Raw genomic sequence first — 25,008 nt, 5'->3', positions numbered from 1 at the left:
TCCCTGCCCCAGCCTGCAGAGAGAGAAACTGTCCTCAGGTGCAATATTGATCATACCACTCCATGCAGATCCCTGCCAAAGTGACCACAGAATAAACTTCAAACTCTTCAGTACTCTGCATAAAACTTCTTACAACCTGGACTCTTCACCAGTATCACAGCCATCAGCCCTCTTGACTAGTCAAGATGGAATTATTTCTTCTGTTCCTTTATACTGCAATGTTACTCTCATGACTTCATGAAAATCCTACCTACATTTTGATAACTTGTTCAAATGCCATTTCACCATCAAATCTTTCCTAATTCTTATAGAAGAAAGCAACTCTCCTCTTCCTTATATTCTCTTTACATCTGGTTACATCTTTCTCCTACAGTCCTGATAAAACAAGCCCTTGCTAAACTTAGTGTATAATTTTACCTCGGGTGATTTAATTTAAGGGGACTCCAGAGGATGGCTGGAGGAAGAAATGGAATTGGGATTAATATCTTTCCAGCGTGATTCAGGTTAAAAACAACATTCTTTGATGGTATGGTATATTTACCAGTGGTCATCTGAGAGTGAAATTTGAGGATTAAAGAGTGTTTTTTGTTATTAGTTATAAATTAGGTTCATGCTGTCCTGTGGGATATGCTCAAAGGAGAATAGTAACAATAAATAGTAAAATAACATAATTTTTTATATCCAAGCCTCATCAGCAAACCAATAGCAACTCTTGTACCCTAACCCTCTCCGTTCCTTCAAAGGATCCTAGGGTGGCTCACACATCATTTTTCCCAACTTCTAATGTTTCCCTTTTCCACAGACCATAGTCTCTGTGGCTCATGTCTTTTTTGTCTCTGCCTTGTCCTCACTACCTTCTACAAAGCTGTTCCTCCTGGTGACGTCTCATAAAGTCATTCCCTTGTCAACTGCTCACAAGGTGTCCCGTGCAGTGCCATGCCAGGCCCCTCTCTCACTGTGGGAAGCTGAAATACGCTCACAAGCCCTTTCCCCAAATTCTCAAGGGGGCCAGGTTGCATGAGCTTGTGAGTGACACTGCTTCTGGCAAAGACACACCTGCAATGGAGTTGAGGGGTTCAACTCTTTTTCTGCTGGGACGAATGGTCTTTCACCTAACGTCTGTTGTGTGCACATCACCCCAGCTCACTAGAGAGGCCTATGTCTTTGCTGCTTCAAATCTCACTACTGGCTTCCAGACCTCCGCTCCCAATGCCTGCTTACAAGTGGCTTGGTTTCTACATGAGAGACACAGAATGTCTCTTCCAAGCCTTGTTCTTGTAGGTGCACAGCTGTCTGTAGGAAGTATAATTGATACTGTCCCTCGTATTGACAAACTTCTTTCCTCTAGAGAGATTTTATTTGCATTTTGTCCATGTTTTTCTGAAGTGTAAAGGTTATTGACATCATTGTATTCTTAATAAGTAGTAGGGAATACAACTCTTTTAGACTAGTAGGCTTTTTTTTTTTTTTAATTTATTTTTCACAGGACAAAATATAGTCCAGGAAGTTCCTAAAGAACTGGTCCACTGACCTCCTGCTGCCCTCTAGTGAGAGTCTGGCATATCCCCTATGGTTCCAACCAGCATGAAGTAGACCAGGGGGAAAGTGGACAAAATATTCCGGCCCAAATATGCTATAATCGATTTATTTCAGGCTCCAAAAGGTAGAAAGATCATTTGACCTCTGGAGAAATGCTGACATGCAGAAACTCTCAGACAACTAAGCTACTCTGGTAAGGAAAACAGCAGCAACAGAACAGAGTTGGGATGACTCGGGGCCTTAGTAAAACTCCAAAACAAATGTATTCTTTCCCCATTGCTGTAGAATTAGAGTCAGTTAAGCCCCTGAGGACTTCCTTGAGTCTTGATTCACACTCCTGTGGTCAACAGGGGACTATGCGATTATACTGCACTTCAATAAACAGCCCCTGGCACAAAGGGTTGAAAAAATCTACCGAAGGGCAGGAGTCACCCCCTTGTTGGGGCAAGCACAAGCACAAGTGAGCAAAAGGCAGCAAAGGGTCTGGCGTACTCTTCCAGGCGATGTAGCAGATGTGTTCTCTCCAAGCGGTCTGGAGGCTGTTTTAACTCAAAAAGTGCTGAAGTCAGTGAAAAGCTTCAAGTCATTTAAAAAAATAAAAGACACTCTGAAAAGACCTTGCCCAGCTCCTAGAAATATTTGTTCACGCCTTCTCATTGTTTACAATGAACTCTAGTTCACTGAATGAAACCAAATACTTCCACATCCTGATTTAAGATATTTTACAGATGACCTAGGGGAATGTGTGTTCTTGCAGTTGACTAAATGGAAAGACTGTCCAGGGAACCCTTTTTTTAATGATCTCTCCATAGGCATTTTGATTTATTAAGTGAAAATTTTATTTGAACACTTATTAAGAGCATATAATTTAAAGTATTAACAACATCACCACGAAAAACAAAGAGAAAGTGGTGCAGATGCAATAATGCAGATGCATTTTGTTCAGTAGTGTTTGTTTAATATGGATATATTTATGTTCTAATGTAGCAAAATTTTTCATTTCAATTGAAGAAATGTTAATCTGCTTTTCCCCTAACCAAGGTCAGGTTTTTTTTTTTTTCTTTCTTTCTTTCTTTTTTTTTTTTTTTTTGTCAGGCAGAGTGGACAGTGAGAGAGAGAGAGAGAAAGGTCTTCCTTTGCCGTTGGTTCACCCTCCAATGGCCACCGCGGCTGGCGCGCTGGGGCCGGCACACCGCACTGATCCGATGGCAGGAGCCAGGTACTTCTCCTGGTCTCCCATGGGGTGCAGGGCCCAAGCACCTGGGCCATCCTCCACTGCACTCCCTGGGCACAGCAGAGAGCTGGCCTGGAAGAAGGGCAACAGGGACAGAATCCGGCGCCCCGACCGGGACTAGAACCCGGTGTGCCGGCGCCACAAGGCGGAGGATTAGCCTAGTGAGCCGTGGTGGCGCCGGCCCCCAAGGTCAGTTTTAAATTATAAAAACTGGCCGGCGCCGTGGCTCACTAGACTAATCCTCCGCCTAGCAGCGCCGGCACACCGGGTTCTAGTCCCGGTCGGGGCGCCGGATTCTGGCTCCTGCCATCGGATCAGCGCGGTGCACCGGCCGCGGCGGCCATTGGAGGGTGAACCAACGGCAAAGGAAGACCTTTCTCTCTGTCTCTCTCTCACTGTCCACTCTGCCTGTCAAAAAAAAATTATAAAAACTTACTAGTATATTGTGTAAAGGGCTGAAAGTATCATTTAAAGTACTGATTTATATTATAATATTTAGTTCTAAATGAAAGATAATGTAAATAATAAACATAGATTGACTGGAATAAAGATTTTAAAATTACAATAAAAAAAAAACTAGGTTCTGAGAATTCTTTTCCAATGAATATATGTATATTAATTACTTACACCTTAAACCATTGTTATAATGAGAAAGTCTTAGGAGGAAGAATTTCAGTGTTTAGATGTAAAACGTTAAAATTCTAATTTTTAGAAGGTGGGTTAAGCATGGCCCTTAAGCTTATGTACTTGTGATTATTCTGTATGTGTACGGAATTTTCAGGTCATTTCTTTCTATTAAGAAACAATTTAACGGATATAGATCTATCATTACTTGGCTACTGTAACTCAAACTTCACTACATTTGTTAGAGTTTTCTCTTCTGCTAAGCAGCACTCAATCCAGGGATATAAATTTCGACTTACATGAAAGAAAGGAGAATTACAATACAGCTAAGTTTGATCCCCGTATGTCAATAAGGCGAAGCAAAGATTGATACACAAAGGAATATTTTTAATTTCTAATACAATTAAGGAAGAAAACATGCTATTCAATCATTGAAGAGTTTAGAGCTGTGAAAACAATGTGTTGCTGTTATTTTTTAATTTTTATTAATATAAAGAGAACAGACTTCATGTATTTCAAATGTACAATTCTAAGTGGATAACCATACTTCCCTACCTCCTTCTTTCTCTCCCTCAAACCCCCTCCTGGCTGCTTTTATTTTTTTCTTTAATTTTTGCAAAAGTATTATTTCAATCCACTCGGTAATCACAGGCTTAATGCACCACTAACCATAATATTCAATAATTGAAAGGTAGACAGGCCACAGTTCCACATGAGTATAAACAAGGGCTGAGAAGAACAATCAAATCACAGATTCTGTGACAGTCAATGAGAAGCAAGCTTTGTGATATCTATCTCAGGTACACCGGGAAACAATTTTACTGAGGAGAGAATTGCATTTTTTTTTTTTTTTTGACAGGCAGAGTGGACAGTGAGAGAGAGAGACAGAGAGAAAGGTCTTCCTTTGCCGTTGGTTCACCCTCCAATGGCCACCGTGGCCGGCACACTGCGCTGATCCGATGGCAGGAGCCAGGTGCTTATCCTGGTCTCCCATGGGGTGCAGAGCCCAAGCACCTGGGCCATCCTCTACTGCACTCCCTGGCCACAGCAGAGAGCTGGCCTGGAAGAGGGGCAACCGGGACAAAATCCGGCGCCCCGACCAGGACTAGAACCCGGTGTGCCAGCGCTGCAAGGTGGAGGATTAGCCTAGTGAGCCGTGGCGCTGGCCAATGTATGTATACATTCTTGAGTCATATCCAGACATTATTTGCTCACTAGAATTCCATGCCCACTCTACCATAAACTATTGAATTCTTCCTGAATCCGTGTCTTTAAAACAGTATTGCCTGTCATATCTATCTTTTTCTTTCCTCTGAGTTCTATTTCAATCTGTACCTTTCCAGGAAAAATGCAAAGAATCTAAATATCAATGAAGTTTTTCTAATAAAGATAATCTGGAGAGGAAGAAAACTGCCGCATACTGCTAATGGAAGTTATACTTTGAAAGTTAAAATTACATTAAAAACAGTGCTTCACAAGGAGGCCATTGCTTAGTAAGCACACACACACACACACACACACTATCACTAGTACAAATAATGACAGCAGATCTAAAATGAAAGCCAAAAAAGGGAACATTCTCCTTTTCAAAATCAATTTAACAGCCAAGTATTTGAGGAAAACTACCAGGCAAGCCTGTGTGTGGGGGCCCAGAAATCGCTCTATTGAAATGTTGGCTTCCAATCATTTTTCTGAAACAAGTGCCAATTCAAAGGCTAGGATGATGCCCTGGCATTAAGGAAAATGTTTCTCAGCAATTGAAGCAAAGGCAGGTCTTATTATAGCCTGACGCGTGCATGGAGCTTTGAAACCCAGGCTCACAAAATGACTGCCTTACTATTTGAGATCTATAAATGCATATTTCAGTTCCCGCCCCCATTCTAGGTTTACGTCTTATGGAAAGCAGTTACATTTCTAATGTACCAAGTCTACTATGCTCCTAACTCAGAATAAGAAGACAAAAAGACAAACAAAAAACCCTACCATGTTTGAAACCAGCTCCTACAGACAGATTGTCTGTATACAATCTTCAGCTGTATTGTTCATTCTACAATGGACTTTCTAATCAGTATAACAATAGCTTCAAAAAGACACATTCTTTTTCTCTGTCTACACCAGTGACATGGAAGTGTCAAAAGATACCTTATCTTTTCACTCTTTCATCTTCCTATATTCATTTTAAAACCTCTTCCAAATTAAACATCAACCAGATAGCGGAAGGAAGTTCAATTCCTGTTCTGAAGAGAAGAATATTTCAGACAATGTTTGCGACAATTTACAGTGTCTTATCCCTGGCAATACAAATCCCTCAAAATCCTGAAATTCTGGTAGTCTTTGATAGCAAGTGTCTCTGGTATCAGATCAATGTGGAGAATCACAAATCAAACTGAATTACCTTTATGTAAGGGCCTCTTCTGTGTCAGACATACATCTATTTTCTCTTGTAGCACATGAGGGATACATACAACCCAACAATTAGTGCACTACTGGCACTGAATACAGAGGAGAAAACCAATGCGCAGTGACATGAAGCCATTTGCTCACAGAAATCAAAGTAGTAAATCCCAGCATCAGGTTTTACACCCAGGCCTGTCTCTTTCCACTTCTCATGGTGCTTTCTTGAAAACATGTATGCATAGTATCTCTTTTCTCAGCCACCCAAAAAATAGTGTACTTCAATAGTTCATGCTAATTGATTAACCTTTAATGAGAGCCAAGAATCTATAACTGTATTTGAGGGTTTGCTTGTTTTCTCAGTGTTTTATAAAATTTTAGATGCAGAGAGAGAGAGAGAGAGAGACAGACAGACAGACAGACAAAGGGATAGAGACAAGGGACACAGGCAGAGATAGAGACAAAGAAGTATTTGAGTTTTTTGATTTCCTAATGGAATACAAAACCATGGTGCACGTATACAAATGAAACAGATGCCAAAGCGTTGTTTTGTGAAGTTAAGGTTCTCTGCAATATATTCTAAATGAAGATTTTGAAAAGGGCAGGTAATGCTTCCTGGTGAACTCAGAGTGTTGTGCAAGTGGTGGACAGAATATTGGTACAAGCTGTTCTTATCCACTGGGCTCCACAGCACCTGCACACCCGCAGTGGGAGAGTGAGAGCTATGAAGCTGCTCAGTGCTTGTCTATGGGACAGAAATGGCTTGCAGGTACATGTTAATGCTTAGATGGCTGTGTGGTCCAGGGTAACACGCTCTTCTTTGCAATATCCCTGTAGTTTGGGGATTCAGAATAAAAAAGTGAGGAAAGAACTGAGGGAGGGAGAGAGGAAGGTTGTTTGATTCATTCATGCAAGACTTCAGTGTCAGTGTCAGCACTGTGGCACAGTGGGTTAAGCCAATGCTTGCTATGCTGGCATCCCATTTCAGAGCACCACTTCAAGTTCCAGATGCTCTGCTTCTGATCCAGCTCCCTGCTAACGTGCAAGGGAAAGCAGCAGAAAGTGGCCCAAGTAATTGCACCCTGCAACCCATGTGGAAGACCCAGAATGGAGTTCGAGGCTCTTGGCATCAGACTGGCCCAGCAGCCCTGGCTGTTGAGGTTATCTGGGGAGTGAACCAGCAGATGGAAGATCTCTGCCTGCCTCTGTCTTTCTCTTTGTCACTCTTTCAAATAATAAATAAAATCCTAAAAGAATAATAATTTAGTACCAAGTATTGTGTTAATACCTTCAGTCCTATTTCATTTAGTTTTTAATACAGATACTTTCTGTATTTATTATTTCAATCAAACAACAGAGGTTAAATAATTCATTCAATGTCATTCTAATGCCAACTTGGAGTCCAGGTCCCTATTTACCCTTCACACTCAACTGCCCAATTCCTACAGTGGTGATCGAGTGAGTGGGGAAGTAGTGTCCTGGGAATATTCCTGAATGGAAATGTGGATCTAGTTAATAGGAAACCATGATTCTGTAGTGATAACAATCCACAGAGTTTTCTCATTTCATCCAGCAGAGCCTAGCATCCAAGATATTTCCTGTCTCAGCAGCTGTTAGAAATTAAAAAACAAACAAAGTTGGGCTGAGAGACTTGGAGAGCTATTTGACAAAAATTTATTAGATTAAACCACATAAAAATGTGAACATTTGACCACTTAGAGCCTTTAAACCCATGAATTTCTTACAGTCATATTAATAGATAAATTTAGCCCACATAATATTTCAACAAGCTAGTGTGCCAAGATACACACACACACACACACACATATACACACACACACACAAGAGAGTTAGGTGTCTCTGATCTCACAGCCCAACTAAGGAACCTCCCCAGTCAATCCATTTCTCTCTCTCTCTCACACACACACATACACATCTGTATAGCACACACACACACACACACATCTGTATAGCACTTATCACTACCTGATACTTACTCATTAGCTGGGACTTCAGTGTTGATACAGTTACATGTCACAACCAAAACATGTTCTGAGAAATGCATTGTGAGACGCCATGGTTGTTGGGAATATGACAGAGTGCTCTTACACACCCTCATGGCACAAGCCTGTCACTCCATGTGATAAGATGTATGAGGGCAGCTGCTGGTGTAACGCAGCACAGTCTTATAGTCAAGGCTTTGTTATAAATAGAAGGAGTATAATAGAAAATAATGATAAAAGGTATAGTATAGTAAATACGTATACCAGTAATGAGATCATTTATTACCATTATTAAGTAGTGTGAATTGTACACAGTGGTGCACACTGCATTTCTCATGCGACTGGCAGTGCAGCTGCGTGGCCACAACATTATCACACAAACACATGGCTGCTGTGTTGTGCACAACCTTACCAGGACCACAGCATTGCCAGGTGATGAAACTTCCCAGTTTTATTGCAATCTTAACGACCACCACTGTTCACGTGGTCTGTCATTAGCAGAAACATTGTTATACGGCACATCATTGTCTTTGCTCACATTTCTTGCTTCTCCCAAGAAAAACCAAGTTCCAGAAGAGCTACCACTCTGTCTTGTTTACTGCTGTCTCGCCTGAGTGCAGGACATAGTCAGGCCCCATCCCTTAGGGGAGACGGATGCACAGCTACTGGCAGTCTAGATGGACACAGGGATCAGGGAGGGAGTTCTTGCTGCTGCTTCTGCCCAAACCACAGAGAGGAAGCTCTGATCTTACTTGTCCTTAAAGCGAATGCAGCACACTACTACTAAAATATTTATTTATATTTGTGGGTCCATAGTTTTCACACCTCCATGAAAAAGCATGCATCGTTTGACCATCTGACAAGCTTTTACGAAAACACAGCTGCTCAGAAACCTCTTTCTTGTGTGGCTCCTATGATTTTTTTATAGCAATTAGTAATAATTTGTTAGACGCATAGTGGACCGGTTTTTTTATTTGCAACTTTTTTCCTGCTTTGAGAGTGGGACTTTCCCAAGGACACAGCACTATCACAGTTGGCACAGGCAGTGTTTTCTAAATTCCAAACAAATAACAAGCAACTCTTTGATTGTAAATATTGGTATGTTAGAGACTCATGTATAGAGCAGAAATTAAACAGCTCCCTATAACTTACATATAGACAATGATCTAAATATAACATATAAAGGCAATTTAAAAAATTCATGAGAGATGGAATTAAAAGGTAAGTTCATTTTGGTGCAAAATTTTTTTGAATTACATGCATACAAAGGGTCTTCTAAAAGTTCATGGAGAATGTGTGTCATGAAGAAACTATTCACAGATACCAATTTTCTTTTGGCACCAAAATAAATTCGTCTTTTAACTCCCCCTTTCTGCATGACATTTTGCAAACATTCTCATATTAGGTCTCTGTCTCTGCTGCCAGTCCCTATTCTGATGTCACAGCTGATTAACCACAATCGAGCATTTTCATCCATGTTGGGCTAGAGTCTTAGTCCTGGACATTTTGGATAAGAACCAAGAAAAAAATCAGTGTCCCTGTGTGACAAGGCATGCAACAACATGTGGGTGGCCACATTCTGCTACTTCAAAGGAGAGACAGTCAGACTGATGAGAGGGATGGAACAGATGTGCCAGGATATCTGAGGACAGGAGCTAGGGAGAAATACAGCTGGGAAGACGGTCAAGTAAAATGTCCTTGCATATCGTGAAACTTGGTGGCAATTTCTTCCTCAAGCTCTGGGAAAAAACCTCTGAATTCTTAAAAATCCATTAATTAATGTGTGTGTGTGTGTGTGTGTGTGAGAGAGAGAGAGAGAGAGAGAGAGAGAGAGAGAGAGAGACCTCCTATCCACTAGTTTATACCACAAAGGCCAGGACTAGGCCTGGCCAAAGCCAGGAGCCAGGAACTCAATGCCTGTGAATGGCAGGGACCCAACTATTTGAGTCATCGTCTACTGCTTTGCAGGTGCACATTATCAGGATGCTAGAATGGAGAGCAGAGCCAAGACTCAAACCCATGGACTTCCATACATATTCCAAGCAGTATCTTCACTGCTATGCCAAATACCCACCCCTGAATTCTTACAATACTACCTCTCTCTTTGATATAAGCTAACGTGAATTGCATTCTCCTAGTTATAACTGACACCCTCATGAAGGTAACAGTTGAACACTCCATGTCCTCAGAAGTCACATATATACATAAGAAAATTTATACAAATGTCTAATTCTTAAAATAGGAAACATAATGACAGCAAAAACTTAGTATTTTTATAGTTTAATTTAATCTCACAATTGAGACACAGACCATCTTGGTACCTGCCAAAACTTACACTGTGTGACAACACTGAGATTTGAACCCATAGTGATTTGGCTCTTATGCACCATGGAATAGCGCCTTCTGCATCATATTTGAGAGATCAAACATTTTTTTCTTCTATAGATGTTTTGGTTTCTATGTAAGTCTCTTTTGCAAAAGTTTCATATATTAATACCATGACTATTAGCTACTTATCTCTCAATGCAGCTATAATATTAAAAATACCCACATTTCACTTAAATACCAGATATTGGACAATTAATCTAGCCTGGCTTATATACTCTTTCTACTTTTTGACTTTTATTATCACTGACAATTATATTTAGTCTATTAGTGCTTTCTCCACTACCAATACAAGATGTGACTATAATAAAGTAGCACCAATGCTTTCAATATAAGATTCCTCAAATTTTATATATTCAACTGATTTCTGGTGTATCAGAATACTTTCTTAGTTCCAACAAGCCATGCATTTAAGAAAAGGGGCTTTGTATTTCTACTGGACCACAGAATAAAAATCTTTCAAGAGCTGATAATATTATACACCCACAGAAATAATAAAGTAGGTCATCATGTGTTGAGGCAGAGGAATGGCTCAGGTGGCTTTCTGGTACAACAGATGTGAAAGTCAAACACACTTAAAGTCTTCCATCTGTTAAGGTTCATTTAAAATGAGTACCATTTAAACAGGTACACACTTGAAGACCCGTGAATGCCTTACCAAGAACCTGTAGAGGGCAGTATTGCTGTGCATTTTGTACCTACTGACCAAGAAACTATTTCCAGACAAACAATCCAGGCATAAACAGAAACAGGCCTGCTAGGGTTAGGTTAATTGGTTTTTAAGTATGTCTGGTTTATTACTCTTATTTTGAAGTCATTCTTGAAGTCATTCACAATGTTTAAAAATATTACAATCTCTTCAATTCATTTATTCACAGCACCATTTTTATAGACTATTCTGTCTTGCTGATTGCATTAAAAATAAAAGTACCTCTGTTTCAGATGCTAAATATAAATGACAGATGATCAATTTTTGTCTATTTTAATGTCATGTGGTAGTTGATTTGGTGTGTGTGTGTGTGTGTGTGTGTTTGTTTTGCGCGTGATCCTCCTTTTCACTCGACAGTAGTACAAAAATACCTGCTAAGATGATCCTTTAACAAGACTTTTTCAAAAGCTGTACTAGATCTTTTCTTTTAGATAAATTTTTAACATTTCACATTTTAAAACATAACTGAAACATAAATGGATAATAGGATATAAGAAAAGCAAAAAAATAAGAAGGAAAAAAAAGGAGCCTATATTTAAAAAGAAATTTGCTTGTGTTGCTCCAGGCATTTCCTCTCAGGTAGAAAACAATATTTGTAATGCTTTTCAGAATATTTTACATAAAAGAAGCAGCCAGTATCCCTTGCATTTGTACTGACTGGCAATGAGGCAAAGTTCATGGTTTGGTCATGTACAAATAAGAACCCTGAAGTCCTGTGTTCATGGTTTCCCAGAGTAAGAGAAGGGTAATGGGCACCAAAACACACTTAGGAGAGTAGTGCTTATGCTATATAACACAATAGAGTATAGTATACTACAATTATCCATTTCATAATAACTGGAGGTAAAGTTTGAAACTTCCTAGCACATAGAGATGATAATATTTGAGATGGAAATGCTAATAACCAGGATTTTTCAGTACATACTATATATATATATATATATATATATATATATATTGTTATAGCACTGTAATTCATAAATAAGTATAGATACTAGGTGTCAATTAAGAAATAAATAAACCAAATAACTTAGTGTCTTTCCTATCCAGGCATGTTGCTTAGGGACACAAACAGACATAAAATATAGCCCCTTTTTCCAAAGCACTAAGAATATATTTGAAAGCTTAAGGTATAAGATGAATGCAAAAATACTGAAATTGTAGAGTCAAAAAGTAACAGCAAATACAAAAGCATCACAAGGACAAATGCATACTTTGAAATCGACTGGTTCAAGAGCTGATTATTGTGAGGTTTTACTGGAGGAGACATTGGGCTTAAGGATGGGGAAACAGGATGAGGCATACAGAAACTCACAGACGCAACCATGAAAACAGACAAGAGGACTACAAAGTGCAATATTAATATATGTGCAGTAAATAGTGATATAGTGATTCTTTTTTATTCATTTATTTGAGGGGTAAAGTTATAGACAGAGAGAGAGAGAGAGAGAGAGAGAGAGAGAAAAGTCTTCCCATCTGCTAGTTCAATCCCCAAATGGTCGTGACGGCTGGAGCTGGGCTGATCTGAAGCCAGGACCCAGGAGCTTCCTCAAGGTCTCCCAGGTGGGTACAGGGACCCAAACACTTGGGCCATCCTCTACTGTTTTCCCAAGCCATAAGCAGAGAGCTGGATTGGAAGAGGAGTAGCTGAGACATGCACAGGTGCCCAAATGGGGATGCCAGCGCTGTAGTCAGAGGCTTACCCTACTACGCCAGAGCACCAGCCCCAGTGGCTATTCTTAACCACACAACAGATTTTTAGTCCATCCAATCCACTTTTGGCATTGGGCAACATGTCATCATGGAGGAAGGATTTAGTCCCTGATCTCTTGTCTTTTACAATTGAGAAAAACACATGGTGATGATACAAGGCACCATGTTACTGCTTCCCTTGCGCTTCAATTGCCCCATAGAAGTCTTAGTACCACAGAACAACAACAATAACAAAACAAAATGAAACAAAAACACGCAAGCAAAAAAGTTACTCCTAGCTTGACTTTAACTGACATCACAGTGACATTATCAGTTCATTGTGTTCTTTTGCTGAAATGCTCGTGTTCTTAGTTTCCAAGGAAAGGGATAGAGTTTGGAAATCCTACTTTTGGAAACCCACCATCATACTGTGGAGCCAGGCTAAGCATTAGAATAATCTGCAGAACTTGAAAATATACAGGTTGCAGCCTCCAATCCAGTCCAACAGATTCGTTCAGGGCTTTGTTCTGCATGGAGGGCATTCTTCTATGTTTTGCACTTTAGTACTCTGGCCAATTGGTTTATTATTAGATTATTCATGTATGCAAGTCTGTTTTATCTACTTCCCATTTCTTCCAGACTGCATAGTGTGCAAGCAGGTACACAAGAAGTACTCGTTGAATTTATGAACTCCTCTCCTTTTCACTTTCTCCTGAGCTCCCATTTATCCATACCTGACGATGACAACCACTTAAAGAAAACACTTTAAACCTTGCTTTTTTTTTTTTTTTTTTTTTTTTTTTTTGACAGGCAGAGTGGACAGTGAGAGAGACAGAGAGAGAAAGGTCTTCCCTTGCCGTTGGTTCACCCTCCAATGGCCGCCGCTGCAGCCGGCGCACCGCGCTGATCCTGGCAGGAGCCAGGAGCCAGGTGCTTTTCCTGGTCTCCCATGGGGTGCAGGGCCCAAGCACCTGGGCCATCCTCCACTGCACTCCCTGGCCATAGCAGAGAGCTGGCCTGGAAGAGGGGCAACCGGGACAGAATCCGGCGCCCCGACCGGGACTAGAACCCGGTGTGCCGGCGCCGCAAGGTGGAGGATTAGCCTATTGAGCCACGGCGCCGGCCCTAAACCTTGCTTTAACCTTACATCCATACTTGAACATTGGTTAGAATTAATATTGGCTGGCGCCGCGGCTCAATAGGCTAATCCTCCACCTAGCAGCGCCGGCACACCAGGTTCTAGTCCTGGTCAGGGCGCTGGATTCTTTCCCGGTTGCCCCTCTTCCAGGCCAGCTCTCTGCTATGGCCTGGGAGTGCAGTGGAGGATGGCCCAAGTGCTTGGGCCCTGCACCCCATGGGAGACCAGGAGAAGCACCTGGCTCCTGCCTTCGGATCAGCGCGGTGCGCTGGCTGCAACGTGCCAGCCATGGCAGCCATTGGAGGGTGAACCAACGGCAAAAGGAAGACCTTTCTCTCTGTCTCTCTCTCTCACTATCCACTCTGCCTGTCAAAAAAAAAAAAAAAAAGAATTAATATTGCAGAGTGTTGAAACTAGATTAAGGGCTAGCAGGCTGCTAAAAGTGGAGGGCATATTTAGACTTGCCTGGCTATGTAATGGAGCGTTGCATATAAGAGGCTCCATTGCCTGCCTAATTCCCTCTAATGACGGCAACACTGTTAAGAATTCTCTGAAATAAGGCCTTAGAAAATGGCATGCATAGGGAAAGACATATTTTTTTAAAAACTCAAGAACCATTAAAAAGAAACCCCAGCAGCACGACATAATGGAAAATATCCCTGGACCAACATGAAGGAAGAGGATTACAAGTTGTTCTGCAGTCCTGTCAGTTAGGAATGTCACCTGTCACCTCTGTAAGCAACCACATGGCTCAACTCTTCACTGGAGGGGCCAGAGTGGAAGAGAAATCTCAATCTGCTTCTGAGCCTCGGGAAACCTCTCTCTCCAGCCCTTTAGCAGTGGAGAAGCATTAAATAACCAATGTCAAAGACACATTCTCAGTGACTGCTCGGAGAGTACCAATCTTTGCTCCTATTTGGCAAATTCTACTCATTCATTTTGTGATTTCTTATATCTTTCTCACATGTATCAGACAAGGACATGACTGAGGCTAAAATCAGAATTTTGAAAATTCATGGATTCAGCAGCCGTGGGATTCAAAGTCAAGCAAATAACCATTCCAAGGAACATAAGCCAGACTCCCTGCTCTCCAGGATTGAAGCTTAATGCCAAACATGTTTGAATTGTGGTATTACTAGCAAAGTACTCTGGGGTCTTATGAAATCAAAAGCATTTTTTCAAGTGGAAAATGGATTCCATTTTTTTCATGAATATTTGGACAAAGTTGGATCAGATGTGATAATCAAACTCAACACACTCAAACAGAACCCCTGAAAAAAGATGCATTTAAAATGGATAGATTCCTTAAAAGAATTTTTTTTTAAATTTTCCTTTTTGGTAACCATTGTGAAAATTCCCTAATTCAAGAGCTGGAAAAGACCCTGAAAGTGAAGTAATCAATTAGTTTTCAGCCTTGATATCAGACTGCTATGTTGCAATCTTGTAGCTGCTAATTAATGATAATTAAGGAGATTGGCTTACTTATGATTAAAGTTGATTTTAAATTATTTTCCCTAGAATTTGGGGGTGTTTCGTTGAATGGGGAAGCAAAGGTTGGAATTATAGTCACTGGTCTCTTTCAGGCAGTCTCTGCTGACTTGTGTGTTATTTTGACAAAAGGAGAACAAGATTAAGAACTGCTACGCCAGTGTAATGGTAGTGCTTCTCCTCTCTGCTTGTTTTCCTTCTTTGATTGTCTCAAATATTGAAATGAAGTCCCTTTGTCTTTCTGTCAATTTCACTTCCAAAGTTTTAGACTTCTCTCATCCTCGTGAATATTTTCTTAATGGTAGGGATGCATTTTAGCTTCCATTTAAGATACCTGATGTATTATTTTTTTCCAGCTATGTAGTTCTATAAAGTAATGTACAACACTGTCATCCCATTGCTTCTGACTGCTTCTCAGGTGAATCTAAATTTAAAAACATCTATCATCGCTCAGAGATTTGGATTCCCTCATTATAACTGAGATCCTGGGTCCCTGCTCATGTACTGGAATCTTATATAAGCAGCAATTATTCACAACTTTGGTTTCCAGGCCTCATGTAAAAACCGTGAGGTTTGCCGCATCTTAAATAATCTAGGAGGCCACGTGAAATATCAGGACTTCTAGCTTATTAACCACCCAACATCCACATTTCAGCAAGTTTAAACAATGTACTAAAAGTTGAAGAAATGATGATTGTTTATAGATTTTTGCAAAATGACACTGAGATAAAACAGAAGTTAAGGCACTGTTTTTGCCACCTAATAAATGTACAAACTATCTAGTGATATAGAAAATAACTTGAAAACAATTCATACTAGAGAATACACAAACACTAGCAGACAGTACATATTAAATCAGGGACTGAGCCATGGTAGAACTCTCAGTTCCCATATCGGCAAACTGGATGTCATCAAAGAACCAAACCTAATGGTATTATTGTGAAAATTTAACAAACACCTTTTAGGTTAGTGTAGACATTCAACATTATTCTACTGGTATCTAGCCATATATCTACATTATATACTCACTTTTCATTCTTGTCTCCTACACTTAATTTAGTAAACTGTTGCCTATTCAGTTCAGAGATGGCTTGCCATTCCATTCAACTAGTGGGTAAATTCAAGCTCAAGCTTAGCTTAATAGACATACTGAGCTACTCAGTATTCATTTTCTTTATTTGGCTTCTAATACTCTGCCTCACCCCCTTTTTTTTCTCCCAGTTTCCATGTTGTAGGATAGGAAAGAGACACCATCCATATCTTAGCTCTATGGCTCTTATCTCTTCTGGGAGAACACAGACTTTTGGGACAGATGCCAGCCTCTGCCTCTAAGGTTGAGGACAATTGTCTACTCTGTGCCCTGGCGACAAAGTCTTGCCAAATGGTGGCAGCTGGTGTCTTCCACAGAGACCTCATAAGAGTCAGATGGCAGTTGGCCTTGGTGAGTGTCCTGGCTCCTCCATGGCCAGTCTATCCCAGCCCATGCCACTTTTCCACTCCCTCCTGCACTTGGGCAAACAGAACACTGACTTTTAATCACTGTCCCTTTTTCCATAATCCCCTCATTAGAAAAAAAAGGGTTTATACATAGCAGATCATTTTATTTGGTTTTGGTTTTTGAACTTCATAATCAGACCATGCGGAGTGCTTTCATCGGCCCTGGTAACATGCAATTGCAACATGGAGCAGGTGAAACACCAGTGAGAGCAAAAGAAATTACTTTCTCAGTACTCTTCTCTCCTCCCCTTTTACTCATGGAACACAGCTGTAATTTTGTAAAATTATGCATCAGAATCTCACTAGACGCTGCAACAGCTTGCAGCCAGCCTCACTATGGTTGCTCTCCCTCCAATTCCAAGGAAAGGAAATGGCCCACACTGGGGCATCCGAGGAGGATCTTCCATGCCTCATGTAGGCAGCCTTCTACCAGCTATTTGTTAGCTGTGCCTGTTTCCAAGACGGATACTTCCAAAGAGGATAAGAGTTTTGTATATAAAATGACATTACTCTTAAACTATTTGCATTCAGAGATAACTCTGAAAATGAAAACAAAAGCACTGTTTATTTTTAAAGAGAATTTATTTTCATTATAATTTGAAAGGCAAAGAGACAGAAACAGACACAGATCTTCTATCCTCTGGTTAACTCCTCAAACAAGCAGGGATGGGTCAGGCGCACATCAGGAGCCTAGAACCCCATCTAGGTCTCCCATGTGGGTGGCAGGTCCACAAGTACTTGAACTATCACTTGCTGCCTTCTGGAATGTGCATTAATCCAAAGCTGAGTATCCAGGACTTAAATTATCCAATATGGGACGCAGGCACACAGAGTAGCAACTTCACCTCTACACCAAGCACCCACTCCACCTGTTTACTATTACTTTCACATTTCTCTTTCCTTTCTGAATCTTAATAAGACATCACTAAGGATATTCTCTAAGATACCTTTTTATCCTAGCAACAAAAGCCATTCCAGCATCATCTTGGGTATAATCTTGATACTATTTTCCGTAATATTTTCCTTTTGTCTTGTGTCTAGTGAGACACAAACATCCAGGTTGCTGGTGCTAAAAGGAGGAGACCCTCCTGTTGTCTTTGCTTCTTAGCTCTTTCTGAAGGAGCAGTAAAATTGTTCTTTGAAAGAGACCTTGCCTCTGCCATTTCGCTAGATAGTGGCCCAGGTAGTACTAGTTAGAGCGTCTGGTAATTCAGCTTGAAGCTTCTGTTTCTTAGTACAATGAAGATAATAATAGCCCCTTCCTCCAAGCATTGCTAACAAACCCATGAACAGACTAACGCTGTTACTATCACTCTTTTGTGCAGAGGGCACTCGTGTTTCTGAGATGAGATTTATTGAGAAGTATCTACCAGGTAGCACTATATAATTTTGCAATATTTTCTTAACGGAAGATTATGGTGGATGTAGTAGGGGTTTGTCTTACACAGACCAAGTCATGGGTTTAAAAACACTTTACAAAAGGGGTCAACTCTGTGGCATAGCAGGTAACACCGCAGCCTGTGACATTGGCATCCAATATGGGTACAGTTTCATGCCCCAGTGCTCCACTTCTGATCTAGTTCCCTGCTAATGGTCTGGGAAAAACAGACCCAAATGGGAGATGTGGAAGAAGCTCCTGGTTTGAGCCTGGCCCAGTCCTGCCATTGTGGCCATCTGGGGAGTGAACTAGTGGATAGAAGCTCTTTCTGTTCCTGCTTCTCTCTCTATATATATAACTCTACTTTTCAATATCTTTTAAAATATTTATTTTTATTTATTTTGAAAGAGTTACAGAGAGAGGAGGAAGAGGGGGAGACAGAGGATGAAGAGAGAGACAGATATGGGGGATGGGAGAGAGGAGAGAATTTTCCATTTGTTTCCATTTGTTTACTCCCCAAATGGCCACAATGGCCAGGGCTGGGCCAGGCCAAAGCCAAGAGTCAAGTTTTTCTGGGTGTCCCAAGTGGGTATAGGAGCCCAAGCACTTGGGCCATGATCTGCTGATTTCCCAGGTGCATTAATAGGGACCTGGATTGGAAGTAGAGCAGCTGGGTCTCAAACCGGCATGGATATGGGATGCCAGCATCTCAGGTGGAGGCTTAATCTGCTACACCATAATACCAGTCTCAAATAAATAGATATTAAAAATGCAAAAAAAATAAACCTTCTTCCACGGACACAAAGAAAAAAGAACAGAGGAGAGAAAAAAGGATGATGATAAGAAAGCAGTTTCCATATGCAATTAAGTTTTATTGGCATAAAATATAATGGTGAGCAAAACAGGCAACAAACAGCTCAGCTATTTAATTTAGGAGATCAAGTTCTGTGCAGATATGAGCGAGATGACTAATAAAGAATATCCTAGTGGAGGTTAGTTACTTTCAACAGGAAACCTCTTTGGAGATGAAGATATTTCAATTGAAATTTGAATGATAAGAAAAAGGGAGGGGTGGCAAGAGCATTTTAAGGAAGGCATCCAATATGCGACAAAGGCTTTCCCTTTGAAAAATCTTTGGACACTTTTGGGCTCCTGGGCAAGCCAGTGTGACTGGAGCATGGGGAGCAAGAAATGAAGGGGGTAGGGATCCTGCAGGGGTCTGAGTCCAGGCAGGGGTTCCACATGAATGGAAGCTGTTGTGGCCTTTACATAGCCAGTGACTGGGTTTACCTTATCTTAAATGGATCTTTTTGGACTTTTAGAGAAAAATAGATTTCAAAAGGTTAAGCGTATAAATCCAAGTGAGAGACAACATGGTCTACATGAGAATGGAGAAACCGGGTATGGAGAGGAGAAAAAAGAATGGAGATGTAAAATCAGCAGCAAAATCAGCATTACTGGTTGAAGGACTGGAAGTCAAGTGTGAGGAAGAGAGGATTTAAGGATGGCGCACAGGATTCTGGCGAGTCCTGAGGTTTTCATTCAGCTAACCGCATATCGACCACTTGAAGAACTGCATCAAAGAGGTGTGAGCAGACTCAATCAAGGTCCAAGTGCTAAAGAAACAGGAGACAGGCAGGCAGGCGACAGAAGAGGTCAGTAGGGAGTCCGAGCAGTATTCCTAGCCTAAAGCTAGAACAGGGTCAGTCCCATTGAGGAGTTAGTTAATGGAACAAGTCAGTTGCAGCATGGTTCCCAAACGCTCCTCTAATGTCCAATGCCTTCATAACATCAAAAGCACTGCATTGTGCTCCCAGGTTAGAGCTGAGCCTCTTCCCCGGAGCTGAAATAGAAAATGGGTATCAGACAAGAGACACATTGAAAAATTAAAGAATGGGGCTTTTTAATAAACATGCCTAGTCCTGTGCTCTGCAGTGGACTCAACCAGAGGGAGAAAACATCATAACTTAAAAAATAAAAACAGCGCCAAGCCGATCTAATGCAGAAAAATACTTTGTCCAACACACAGCAGCTGGAACAGCTATGTATCCATATGCAAAATCATGAGTTTGACCCCTTCTTATACCATACACAAAACATTAACTGAAAATGCATCATAGATATCAATGTAAGAACTAAACTATAAAACTCTTAGAAGAAAACATGGGAATTCAACTTCACGACCTTGACTTAGGTAAAGTTTTATATATTAAACAATGTGAAGAAAGAAAAAAATTGGATCTACTCAAAATGTAAAACTATTGTGCTTCAAGGATGCCATCAATAATGCCATCAATAAAGGACAACCTGTGGGATAGAAGAAAATATTTGCAAGGCATAGATCTGATAAGGGGTTTATATTCAGAATAAATCAAAAACTCTTGATATTTAACAATAAAAAATTGCAAAACAGGCCAAGATTTAAAATGATATTTCTCCAAGGAAGATACACAAATGACTAAAATCACATGAAAGGAGACTTAATATCAATTAGCTTTAGGGAAATGAAATGAACAACAATGAGATAGCACTTCACATGCACAATGGTAAGAAAGGATAAGTCAAACCCTCTAATATGGACAGGAGTGCAAAGTCATGCAGCCATCCTGGGAAACAGTTTGATAGTCTCCCAAATGCTAAACATAAAGTTACCATGTAACTGATTCCATTCCTAGGTATATACACAAATAACTGAAAATACATGTTCACACAAAAATAGAAGCATGAATATCCATCACAGTGTTATTCATAAAAGCCAAAAGGTAAAAGAAAAAGTGCCAAATTCCCGAGATAAATGGATAAATAAAATAATGTACAATGGATATGATACAATGGTTTGCTATTCATCAATAATAAGGAATAAATGCATGATACAAAATATTAGGCTAAGTTAATGAAGCCAGCCATAAAGGCCATGCACTTCACAATTCAGTTTATAAAAATGTCCAAGGGCAGGGCACTTGGTGGAATGATTGATGCCACTTGGGCCACGAGCATTCCATACTAGAGTGACTATGTTTGAGTCTCAGCCCTGCTTCTGATTCCAGCTTCCTGAGAATGCATGCCTGGGAGGCATCAGGTGATAGCTGAAGTACTTAGGTCCCTGTCACCCACATGGAGGTCTGGATTGAGTTCTAGGCTCCTGGCCTAGGCCCAGCTGTGTGGGTGTTTGGGAACCAGTGGATGGAAGACCTCTCTCTCCCTCTCTCTTTCTCTCCTTTGTGTGTGTGTGTGTATGTGTGTGTAACTCTGCTTTTCAAATAAGTAAACTTTAAGTATCAAGTAAGTAACCTGAAGGTGAGTATGAGCAGAAGTGAGAACATGTAAAAACTCTGATATACAAATAGTCGAGAAAGTGTAATATATCTTTTTTTCCATTCCCAACTACTTTTAGCCCCGAAAATAGAGCAACGTTACATTTGGATGGACAAAACATTCTCAGTCATGATTAACATATTGAGCCATCATGCCTGGATCTTTCTGTGTAATCAGTCAGGAACTGTTATTCTGAACATACAACCATTTGCTGCCTATGTATGGTTGGTTTCATCAGTAATAGACTCTTCAGTGGTACCAGTGGTGCCTTTGAGAGTTCGTGTTCCAGACAACTACTGTCATGAGTCACAGATGACATTTTAGTCAACAACAGAATGCATATAACTTGGGGATCCCATAAGATTATACTGGAGCTGAAAAATACCCATCGGCTAATATTTTAACTGCATTATGTCATGTTTATATATGTGTTTAGATTCACAATTATTTTCCAATGTGCTTCAGTTACCCATAGTATCCTACCATATAGATTTGTAGACCAGAAGCAACAAGCTAGACCATACAACCTAGGCATATAGTAGGCTATACCATCTAGGTTGGTGTAAGGACACTCTATAAGGTTCACACAATGACCAATTTGCCTAACTACACATCTCAGAATAAATACTGTTATTAAGCAACACATGACTGTCATGAAATAGCACTGCTAGATGCCAGGAAATGCAACAGGAGACATTCATCTCAAAGAGAAGATTAACTCATGTGTACTAGGGTTCACAGGCTAACAATGGGCTGAGCAGAATGAGTAGAATTGAAATTTGGACACCAGTTCAAACTGACTGAGGAGAGGATCATTTATGCCTCAAGTTTGGACCTCTGGTATTTAGAGAAGAAAAGGAATGCAGTCCAACAAAAAAAAAATCCATTTATTTTGCACCTGCAATCAGATATCCTGATTTTTCTCCAACGAGTGCTTTCATATGAATTGCTTTTCACACACCAGCTAGGGGGAAATAATGGAGAAGGATGTTACTAATACTTATCATTGGATTCCAGTACATTAGAAATAATGAGGAGTCCTTTAAAGAGAGGTGAGTTGAGGATGAGATAGAGACACAGGTGGTGGGAGACCAAGGAGACTAATTTACACAGATCACCATCTTCATTTGGGTGACAATAGTTCCCAGACATTCACATAGGCTGCCTCCTCTGTTCATTCCATGGTGTAACGTTCATTTCACTGCTGAGGAAATGGATTTCACAGGAATTAGACTTGCCTAAGAGATATGGCCAGAGCAGCTGTACCACCTACTCTGCCTCTAATTTGGTAAGGGCTGCTCTGCTTCAAAAGTGGACTTGAACAGAGTTTTCTGAAGTATTCAGTAGAACCCTACCTCTAAGGGATGGAAATTTGGGATGATAAATAATATCTCCCCGTGGATAAAAACTTGGCACATAGTATCTGCCTAGAGCTCATTTTTACTAAATGTCTGATTAACTAAATCAAGCTTTGAATTGAATTATGGAATTGCTGTAACACTCAGGTTCCTGGCTATCAATGCTGAAACGTACCCATTCTATATTATCCTATTTCTAATGTTAGCATTTTTTATATATATTTACTGTCTATTATTTCCTGTGTCTCCCTTCCTCTTTCTTTCTGTCTTTATTTGATAAATATAAATTTGATGACAATTACATAAGATAACAAAACACTCTGGTGGGGGAGACAGAAATTATTTATATAAGAAAAATGGTAAGAAGTATAGGTCCTAGGCCTTCAATATAGGTTAAGACATAGTGGAAGAGAGAATAAAATTTAGGTTTCCTTAAGAAAGTGACAATGGAGATACTATGAGTAGGATGTGTACAGTTATTATGTGAACCTTAGAACGAAAGAGAGGAATTATTTTGAAAAGAGGATAGCATATGTAGAAGCTGTGTGGGTAGAGCGAAGCGCGGCTTATTTAAGAAACTGAAAGATGACCAGCAGTGGTTAGTGTTCAGATAGCAAGTGAGAAGATTAAACTCACTGGGCACACTTGAATACCATGATAAGATTCTTCTAGTTTTAAATACAGGAGGTGATTTTTGAAATCAGATTTGAATAACAAAAATATCACTTTGTGTATGGGAACTCTTTGTATCTTCTATGCACTTTTTCTATGAGCCTAAAATGTCTCTTAAAAATGCAGTCTTTAAAGTGTCAGTGGCCATGGTACATGGATGCAACATAGTAGGTGGAAAGTGCAGAGTCTGAACACAAACAAGGAGAACAGTGCAGTTCTCCAGGACAGAAAGGCCAGGCACTGAGCCCTCCACCTGGGAGAGGTGCAGAGAAGTAAGAAACAGTGACTGTAGGAAGAAAACCAGGCAAGTGTGGTATCCTCAAACCACATGAATAATGTGTATCAAGAAAGAGTGTTCTATCATGTTAAGGGATTCTACTTAGGCCATTATTATGAGAACTGAAACATCATCACTGGATTTAGAAAGATGACTTTAATAAGGAAAAAGCCAATGGAGTTGGGTGGACAAAAATAGACTGAGACAAAGACAGGAATCAGAACAAGTGTAGTGTAGAATTATGGAGGAGTTCTATTGCAAAAAGAAGCACAAAATATGAGATTTTTGGTGGTAGGAAAACTGTGGTCAGGATATTGGTTACTTTGATCAGAGAAACAATAGCACGACTGAATGTTTCTATTTTTTAAACTTAAGAATGCATGAGATTGATGTAATTTTGAATAAAATGTTAGTTCTGATGTACCACTTAAAAGCCTATGGAATATAGAAGCTTATGGAACTATCGACACTAAAGCCATATAATAATGTAGAAACACTGAATAAAAAGATAATGTTTTCTGGAAATCCACAGGACTAGAGAGAATTCAAAGAGCCAAAGGACTGGATTTAGGAAGGAAAATAGACAGTTCTTCTATTGCAATAAAGGAAAAGATCATTGGATGGAAGATGGAAGTGGTTTTGCATATTTGGTATCAGGAACCTGGAGGAATATCCACACAATTGAGTTGGCAGTAAGGTTATACATGGGGGAGAGAAGTGATCAAATTAAAGCACACAGTAAGTCAGCTGTTCAAATAATAATTGATGTCCATCAGTTACATGCACAGTGGAGTGAGTTATTTGTCTTCCAATCAAAGAACCCATTATGACAAATCACAGCCTGTAAATCACAGCCAGATAGCCCCCCGGCACAGTCGAGTCATTACCCCCACCCCCTGATTCCTGTAAGCAAGTGACACATCAGAAATAATGAGTCATGAGAAAGACGATGCAACTGGTACCCCACATCATGTCATGCCCCTACACTAACCATTTTCCAAAAGCCTTATTTGTTTGTCTTGATACTCTCTGCTCCTCTACACCCTGCCTGACAAGCTGGTGATTCACCGTGGGAGGCTCAGGCACATGGGCAGCATATACCAAGCCCTCCCTGTGGCTTCCTGCTGACTAGACACACGGAGCAGCATGTAACACATGACTGTGCCACTTCTCCAAAGGAGTTTGTCCCCAAATACAATTAGCTTTGACTTAAGATCAAAAACAAAGACAAATAAGACAACACTAAGGTTAGATGTCCAGTATATTCCCTTTAGGCAAACTGTTTAAAACAACATAAAACAATAC

At 40.3% G+C, this 25,008-nt stretch overlaps 1 protein-coding gene and 1 long non-coding RNA gene across 3 annotated transcripts in view; both read right to left on the bottom strand.

Annotated features, from left to right (window-relative positions):
- ARHGAP24 (Rho GTPase activating protein 24) overlaps positions 1-25,008 on the bottom strand; it is a 518,143-nt gene that overhangs the window by 232,236 nt on the left and 260,899 nt on the right. The gene's annotated exons all lie outside the window — the stretch shown is intronic.
- LOC138843542 (uncharacterized) lies at positions 11,210-13,961 on the bottom strand. The gene is made up of 2 exons (XR_011378361.1): positions 13,712-13,961; positions 11,210-13,351 (listed from the first exon to the last, which is right to left on the bottom strand). It is a non-coding gene; the product is annotated as an uncharacterized lncRNA (long non-coding RNA).

This window comes from Oryctolagus cuniculus, chromosome 8 (assembly GCF_964237555.1).
Source record: "Oryctolagus cuniculus chromosome 8, mOryCun1.1, whole genome shotgun sequence".
NCBI lineage: Eukaryota > Metazoa > Chordata > Mammalia > Lagomorpha > Leporidae > Oryctolagus > Oryctolagus cuniculus.
The sequence above is the reverse complement of the archived record's forward strand: the minus strand, read 5'-3'. Positions and strand labels throughout refer to the sequence as shown.